The sequence below is a fragment of the Cyprinodon variegatus genome, unplaced genomic scaffold, assembly GCF_000732505.1.
Source record: "Cyprinodon variegatus isolate N-32 unplaced genomic scaffold, C_variegatus-1.0 Scaffold1787, whole genome shotgun sequence".
In the NCBI taxonomy this organism is placed as follows: Eukaryota; Metazoa; Chordata; class Actinopteri; order Cyprinodontiformes; family Cyprinodontidae; genus Cyprinodon; species Cyprinodon variegatus.
The window spans coordinates 13,295-21,328 of NW_015152240.1; positions in this window are offsets into that span (position 1 = coordinate 13,295).

An 8,034-nucleotide genomic window follows, 5' to 3' on the forward strand; every position below is an offset into this window, starting at 1 on the left:
TATCAAAAAAGTACTCCAGAGTGTTGTTCAGCATGGGGGTGAGTAGAAAATGAAGGCTAATCATGTTTTGGGTGTACTATTCCTTTAAGGTTGTCCCAATTTTACGCTGATGCTTCAAACATTGATAGCATCTTGTGTGTGTAGTCCCTATAAAATTTGTTTAAATGTACCAAAAAATGCTGTTTTCTCTTTTAACTAAATGCACCGTGATGCTTACGTCAAGCATAAAAAAATAGGAGCATGCATAATGCATAGGGCCAATGACATCAGACCAATTCAACTTAAGATCAATAGTGTCCCTACCAAAGTTGAGATCAAACCTACCTTAGCCCTGCCTTGGCCACACTCAGGTTTGTTTTTTACCACACCTTTGTCACAAGGATATCAACTAAGCAGAACCTGTCTGACAATTTACTTTAGACCAAAATACCTCAAATACCTCATGCCCTCATATTAGGAAACTCAAGAAAAGATCAGATATAATGCTGTATAAATCTCTCATTCTGGAAACCTGTTTCTAAGGCTTTGGATCACCAGATAACCATGGTAATAATTATTCACAAAAATAAAGCAGTCGTTCATCTTTTCAGGAATGGCTGGGCTGCCACCATTACTCCAAAAATGCATTATGGCCACAAAGGTAGCCAATGGAAACTAGTTCTTATCTTTTACAAGTAGAAAGGAGTCATGGTAGAAAACTCCTTCCTTCAAGGAAGAGTTGCAAGGATCACAACCAAAACAAACCAGAAAACCTGTCACATAAAAAAAGCCAAAAAAAATATAATCACAATAAGATGATCTTACCAACAGTCAAATGCAGTGATGCTAGTGTGATGGGCTGGTGCTGCTTCGTTTGACAACTGATAACTGATGGAATCAGAAGCAGAATGTCAAGCCATCATTTCACGAACATATGCTTGTTCAAAGCACAGTAACAAGTCCTCCACTAAATGGAAAAAAAACAAAATGAAGTTTTTGGAGTGGCCTAGTCAAAGTCTAGACTTAAATCTGAATTAGATGTGCTGATCTTAAACCTTTGTTGTTGTTTTTTATGCTTGTAAACCCTCCGGTGGAGAGTTAGGGATAGGATCAATATACTTATACATCACATTTACGTTATCAGACAAACACCTATGAACTCACTTCAGCTATTAGTCTCTTTATCATTGTATTGTGAAACAACTGGAATTTTTGGAAAAACATAAAGCAGCATCAAGTGGCTAACTTTACGGACAGACCAACAATGGTCGCTACATCCCATCATTTTTAAAATGTAAACAAATAATGAAAACTTTATTTTCTTTTTAATGAAATAAAATAAAACAAATATGTGCTAAACTTTTCCAAAACACACTAGAAAACAGCTCATGTTTAATTTTAAACATCTATGTTTCTAGGAGCTCAAACATGTAGAATAACTTCCTGGTCAAAAGCAGGGATATTTTTCTGCAACTATTTAACATGTTGGCTGGGCCTGCCCGTTTGAAAGCTCTGTTAGAAATGGCGGAGATGACTCTCAACTCTGAGGAGTCGTGATCTGTATTGGTTTTTTATGTGTCAGTGCAGAAAATGGTTCTGTTCGAATGTCTGCCCTAACCACTATATAGGGGACTATATAGTGGTTAAGTTATTTTAAATGAGTGTCCTAACGTCTATTGGAAGAAAAAGGGGTGGACTCAAAATTTCCCAGAATGCACCTTGAAAAGTAGTGATCATCCATGGTCACTAGAAAAGTAGATATATCCTGGAATGCTTTACAAGGAGAGCTCCCCTTGCAAAGCATCATGGGATTTGTTGTCACATTGGTCCGCTGTCACCTACGACTGTTGCTTACGGCTGTCGCTACCGCAGGCACCGTGCGGGGAGGCGGTGTAACGTTAATGACGAGGACCGAAAAGTAGTGATCATTTGTCAGAATAGTCAGTTAACCGAGTTCACTATAAAGTCCACCATATAGTCCCCGCTCCGTATAGTGTTTGAGGGATTTAGGGGTTAGGGTGGACCTTCGGACAAAGCCATTGTCTTTTTGCACAGATATATGGAGGCAAATGGAACCAACACATCAGCTGCAGCTTTTGACAGTGCTGTGAACTCTGTTGCTACTGACAACCAGAACTCTTTCAGCACGCATGCAGAGAACTAGCAATCAATATGTGATCAGAGTAGAGAAGTAGCAGGGCATTGTTCAGCTTTTATGACGTGTTGAAGGTGGTGAAAGGCTGGCGTATCCAGTTGTACTTTACTGACCTGTCTCAATTTGGAGAAAATATATTGAAACTTCAAAACAGGTTCCTGAGGTGAGATCTCCATAAAGACCTTAAGCTTGGTGAAAATTTCGACACTTCGCCCAACCCCTCCCACAGCCCACTCCTCCAGGTTTCTCTTAAATGCTGTGACCTTATTGGAGAGGTTTGTTGCTCTTGTTTTGGTGAAGCCTCGTTACAGCCAACAGTGACTGGTTTACAGTAAAAAAAAATGCCTTTTTGAGAAAAACCACTCACCTTTCTTCTATTGTCCAGTCAGAAGCTACATTAATTTTCCATATTTACATTTTCTAAAAGGATGTGATGACCCCCAAGAAATCATCTCCCGACCCCGGTGGAGGTCGGGACCCAAGGTTGAGGATGGCTGGTTTAGGCAGTAGTCACAGAACCAGATCAAAACATTTATGTTTGGATGCATTACAAAGGCAGATCTGAAGGCGACTAGAGTAGTAATCAATGATCAATTACTCAGCTAATTAATTTCCTTTACAACCTCTCTAAATGTGCGGTCTCCCTGGGTAAATAACCCCACCTTTCTTTTCTGCAGGTACTCATTGGTGTGACAATGCAAAGCAAAAACTGCTGCATGTAACATGTAAGTATATACTGTACCTGAAAAAAGTGTACATAGATTTTTCATTATTTTGCTATTTTAAATCTATACTATAAAACTTAAATGCTTTCTATTTGAATATGCTGTTATCTATGGATGACTGAAAGTGTTAAATTATTGTGGAATTGAATGAAATTTTTGTAATTATAGGAACACATTTTTTTGTGGTTTGTCTCTACTTTCTTTAAACATACAGAGATCAGAGCCTATTCATTTTATTATCTCATACTCATCATCTTCCACTTATAGAGGACAGGGTGGTGAGGGCAGCAGTCTCAGTGGAAACTCCTAGACCTCCCTCTCCCCAGATACCTCCTGCAGCTCTGCTGGGGAAAGCCGAGGCGCACCGGGCCAGCCGAGAGACATAGTCCCTCCATTGTGTCCCGGGTCTGTAACGATCTCAGAATATTGGACCCAGAATTCAAGGCGAGACAGGCAGTGGGAAAGTTCAAAGTGTTTATTTAATACAAACAGGTGCGCGGGGCTGCTCGTCTGCTGCGGGGCGGATCTCTGCAGAGATGGGAGAATACAGGTCAGGGACTGGATGTGGAGCTTAACACGACTTGGAGCAAAGTCACTGACCTGATTCAAAGTTCAGTCCGTTCGTGTAGGTTTGACCGCAGTTGCGGCGGGCAACGCCCCCCGAGTTGCTAGAGAGCGAGCAGCAGACGCCGAGCAGCAACAGAGTACAGGGAAATCCAAGGCCGAAGTCAGGAGACAGTTCCAGGTTCAGAAGCCGGTAGAATCCAGGACCAGATGCGACAAACAGAGCAGACAGGGGCAAGTCAAAACTCGAGATCCACAGGGCAGAAAACTGGTCATAATCAGGAAAACAGACAAACTACAGATTTCTAGGAAACGTCTCACCAAAACACACAAATAACCTGGCGCTGATGGGAGGCAAACACATAACCTAAATAGTAGAAAGCAGATGGAAATGATCGGCGATAATCAGCCGCAGAACCAATTAGACAGGGGAGCAAGGAGCAAAGAAAAAAACCAAACCATCAGCGCCAAGATCATGACAGGGTCATCTCCTCAGCCTAGTCCTGGTAGGACTTGTCTGGAGGTGTTCCAGACAAGTCCTACCAGGACTAGGCCGAGATCATGACAGGGTCATCTCCTCAGCCTAGTCCTGGTAGGACTTGTCTGGAACACCTCCAGAGGGATGATTCAAGGGCTCATCCAAAAAAGATGTCCGGGTCAGCTCAGCTGACTCCTGTCGATGTGGAGAAGAAGAAGCCCTACTCTGAGCTCCACACCCTATCTCTGAGGGAGAGCCCTGTCACCCATTTGTGGATCTCGATCTTTGAGTCATGATCCAGATTTCATGTCCACAGGTGAGGATAGGACTGTAAACCAACCAGTAAATCAAGAGCATTGGCCTTTCACTCAGCTCTTTCTTTACCACAATAGACCGGTGCAGTGTCCACATTATAGCAGCAGCCACACCGATCCGTCTATCGATTTCCAGCTTCATTTATAACTCTTATCTTTATTCAATATTCAGTAAACTCATTTTTGTAATCTTAAATCGATTTGCAAACAGTTACTGTAAGGACTGCAAACTTTACAGCATTATCAGAAATGAATGCTGGCTATTTACTTTCCCTGAGGGACTTATCCCATAGGAATCAGTAAAGTCAGCTCTCAGACTTATGCTGTCCTTGATAGGTCTCCTTCGGTTAATGGTCATTTCTTTGGTCAGTTGTGCCACACTCTTTAAATTTTAGGACAAATCGAACAATGTTCAGTGAATTCTTCAAAGCTTGGGAGATTGCCTTATAACTTAATCCTGCTGGGAGCCTCTCATTAACTTTCACCCTGTCCTGACTGCGGTGTTCCTTTGTCTCCATGAAGCTGTAAGTGTACAAATGTTCCCTAACCGCTGTCAGCACACCTCTCTCTGAGGCCTTCACACAACCACAGGATTTGTATGACTTTAAATTGCAATCAGGTGGACTCAAGAAAGATATGTAAAATTCTATTAGACAGTAATCTCTATTAGAAAGGTTGAGTGAGCTCATCAGGAGACAGGGTGAGAGCCAATGATGACATCAGCTCCATAATCCAACCTTTGACTTCAATGGGACAACACCAAACCAACAGAGCTCTGCGTTCGCCTGTGTTTGTTTTTTTCTCCATGGAAACCATTAATAACCATATGAATCTCGTGATCCATTCTTTCCCTGCTCTGCACCCTGTAAATACGCACTAGCTGAAGAAGAGACAGCTTTCATCAGAAAAATACATATTTGGACGGATCATTTCACATATAAAACAGAGCTTCAGGTTTGTTCTGTTGGTCACATTCTGCATGACTTACATAAAAGGTTTCCTGTTTATATATATATATATATATATATATATATATGTATAAGTGAACCTTTTCTCATATTTTTAGAAATAAATAGAGATCCCCTTAATGCCAAAGTACATTTTAATCCAGTTTTGAGTTATTCGAAGACTAAAGCTACTACCTCTAGCAAGTGTCATATCTTTACGTCCTGTCATTGCTTGCTAAAGAATTAGGCCACAGATAGTTACTTATTCACTTGCATGAGGAATATAACCTGTCCCTTAGTCAGCCAGCCACACCCATGTCCTGCTTTCTCATTGGACGGTGACAGTTTCCATGGACACCTGTGTTTTTCACCTCTGTGGAGCTGAAATGGTTTAGCTTGCAGCCACATCTTTCTGTCGAGGCATGAGTCACGCAGTGACAGAAGGGCTAACCTGTTTGCCTCACTGTTAAGTTGCTTTTGAATCATTAGCATTGTGTGTAGCTGTGATGGCGGCTGCACAAAGGTGTCTTTTAGCCTTTTTTCCCATTCTTGAAAACATGACATTTGTTTCACTGAAGTTAAATTATTAAAAAATGGTTTACCCTGGAAGTATTGAAAAGGCATTTGATAAGTCTTTGTTATGAAGGCAATGGTAGGCCAAGCATTTTACTTTTATGGGTTTTAACCTGTAGTAACAGTCAATGAACTACTGTAACACCAATCCAAATGTGAAATACACAAGGAGACTAAATGATAAATCAGGTTTTATAATCCAGGTGACCAGTAGGTGTGGCATTGAACCTGAAGAGCTTTATTGTGTTTTCACTACCTTTTTGGTAAACAAGAGCATTGCACCAGATTACTCTATATGGGTCATAGAATGCAAAACCGAGTTTATATTGTCATAGATAAATAACGATAGTTCAGTGGGTGAAATGGACACACAGAGAAGTCTTTGCTCAGCGGCTTTGAAAATGAGAAATTGTGGTAGTTTGGTTGTTCAGTCCATATGTACTTTATAAATCCGAAAAAAAGTTTACACCCTGGGGCATTATTTGGGAGTTGCTTTAGGTTGTTTGATTTTTATTTACAGAAAACTGGAGCTGTGTCTAAATATTGAATTGGTTTCCAGGGAAGGTTGGACTCAATCAAAGCTTGTTCTTATCACAGATCCTGGTTGCGGTCAATGGACAGGATCTGAGGGTATAGCCATGGGGAGCAGGTTCTCCTGTTTGGGGGTCTTAGAGTCTCATTTTTCTGCTTTGCAAATAACATGTTTCTGTCAGGGTCTTCAAGCCATGAAGTTCAGCGTGTACTAGAAGGGTTTGCAGCCAAAGAGGAGCAGGGCCAGGCTAAAATCGGAGGTCATGGTGGTTTCTCAATTGGGAGCAAGAAAGGTGGTTGAACAGACAGACTGGAGCCTGTAACAAATAATTTGTTATTTCAGTTTATCTATACAGTCCTGTTTCACAACACACATTATTCCAAAGTACTTAACAGGGACAATTCAAGTCTAATCATATAGACAGGTTGTTTAAAGGTTTTCTATCTGAAACACAGCTCATTGCAACAAGTCATTGACTTTGCAGGATTCACTTCTCCTACACGAGTGTGTGACAACCGTAGACAGATGCTTGCATTATGTTGCTGACTATGCAGCAATCTTTTAAACAGAAAACGCATGCAGCGACAGGGGGAAGAAAAACTTCCTTTTAAAAGAAAAAAAAAAACCCAACAGATCTAGGCTCAGTGTTAACCGCTTTACGTTGCTTTTGTTTAAAAGACACAGAAGGAGGGAAAAAATGTATATGGTTTAAATATGCAACATTTTGGTTTGGTGTTGTTAGTATGACGTGAATTAGAGTTTTTTCGGCAGTTCAGTTGTCTGGTAGCGGTCGGCGGGAGGCTGTTTTCGGGGTCTGCTGGGCCTGGATCTCGTGCTGCAGGGCCTCTTCCTGCAGGGCAGCAGGGAGACCAGTCCATGGCGTGGTTGTGAAGGGTTGTTGATGGTGTTGGGGGCTCAGAGAAAAGAAATAAATAACACAAAAGGAATATAGAAGCATAGATTCAGGGATACTCTCTATATTAGAGAAAGTAATGGTATACCCAGATCACTGGGGGGTTTGCCTACATGAGATCTGAGTGACTTACAGTATCATGTCAAAATAATGAGAGAGAGCGCATATAAGAGTATGTCACACTATGAGCAGAACTCATATATATGTCTAGGAAAGAAGAAGGACTAAACACTGAAAACATCCCAAATTGTATCATTTATGGGATGAAGTTCTTGACAGCAGCAGCCCTGCCTCTCTCTAAGATGGTCTCAAAGCTAAATTAAACACTAGTCCAGATCAAGCTACTGTGGCAAAAACAAACACAAAGAACATAAAGTTAAAAACTGAACTAAGAAATTAGGAAAAAGTAGACAATAGATGTAGAATGTAGGAGAGTGAGGACAAGAGGTCCCTATGTCCTCCAGCAGTCTAAGCCTATAGCAGCATAACTATAGAGATAGCTCAGGATAACCTGAGTCACTTTAACTATAAGCTTTATTAAACACGAAAGTTTTATCTGAGTAGACCGTTATTAAGTAGACCGGGTGTCTGCCTCACAAACTAGAACTGGAAGTTGGTGCCACAGAATCTAAAACGCTTCAACTACATGAGGTCAGGGTCTTGGCATTGATGAAAATCTGAATTATTTCTTATTTCTCATTTCTTTTTCTTTGTAAACTTTATTTAATATAAATGGTATGTTTAGCACAGTGCAGCAATATCAAAAAGTGCACTAGAAAACGGGTGTTCAAAATCAAATTGTTTAATATTATTAATATTTTCTTTTTTTGTTTTTAAAATCACCTATATCTGGA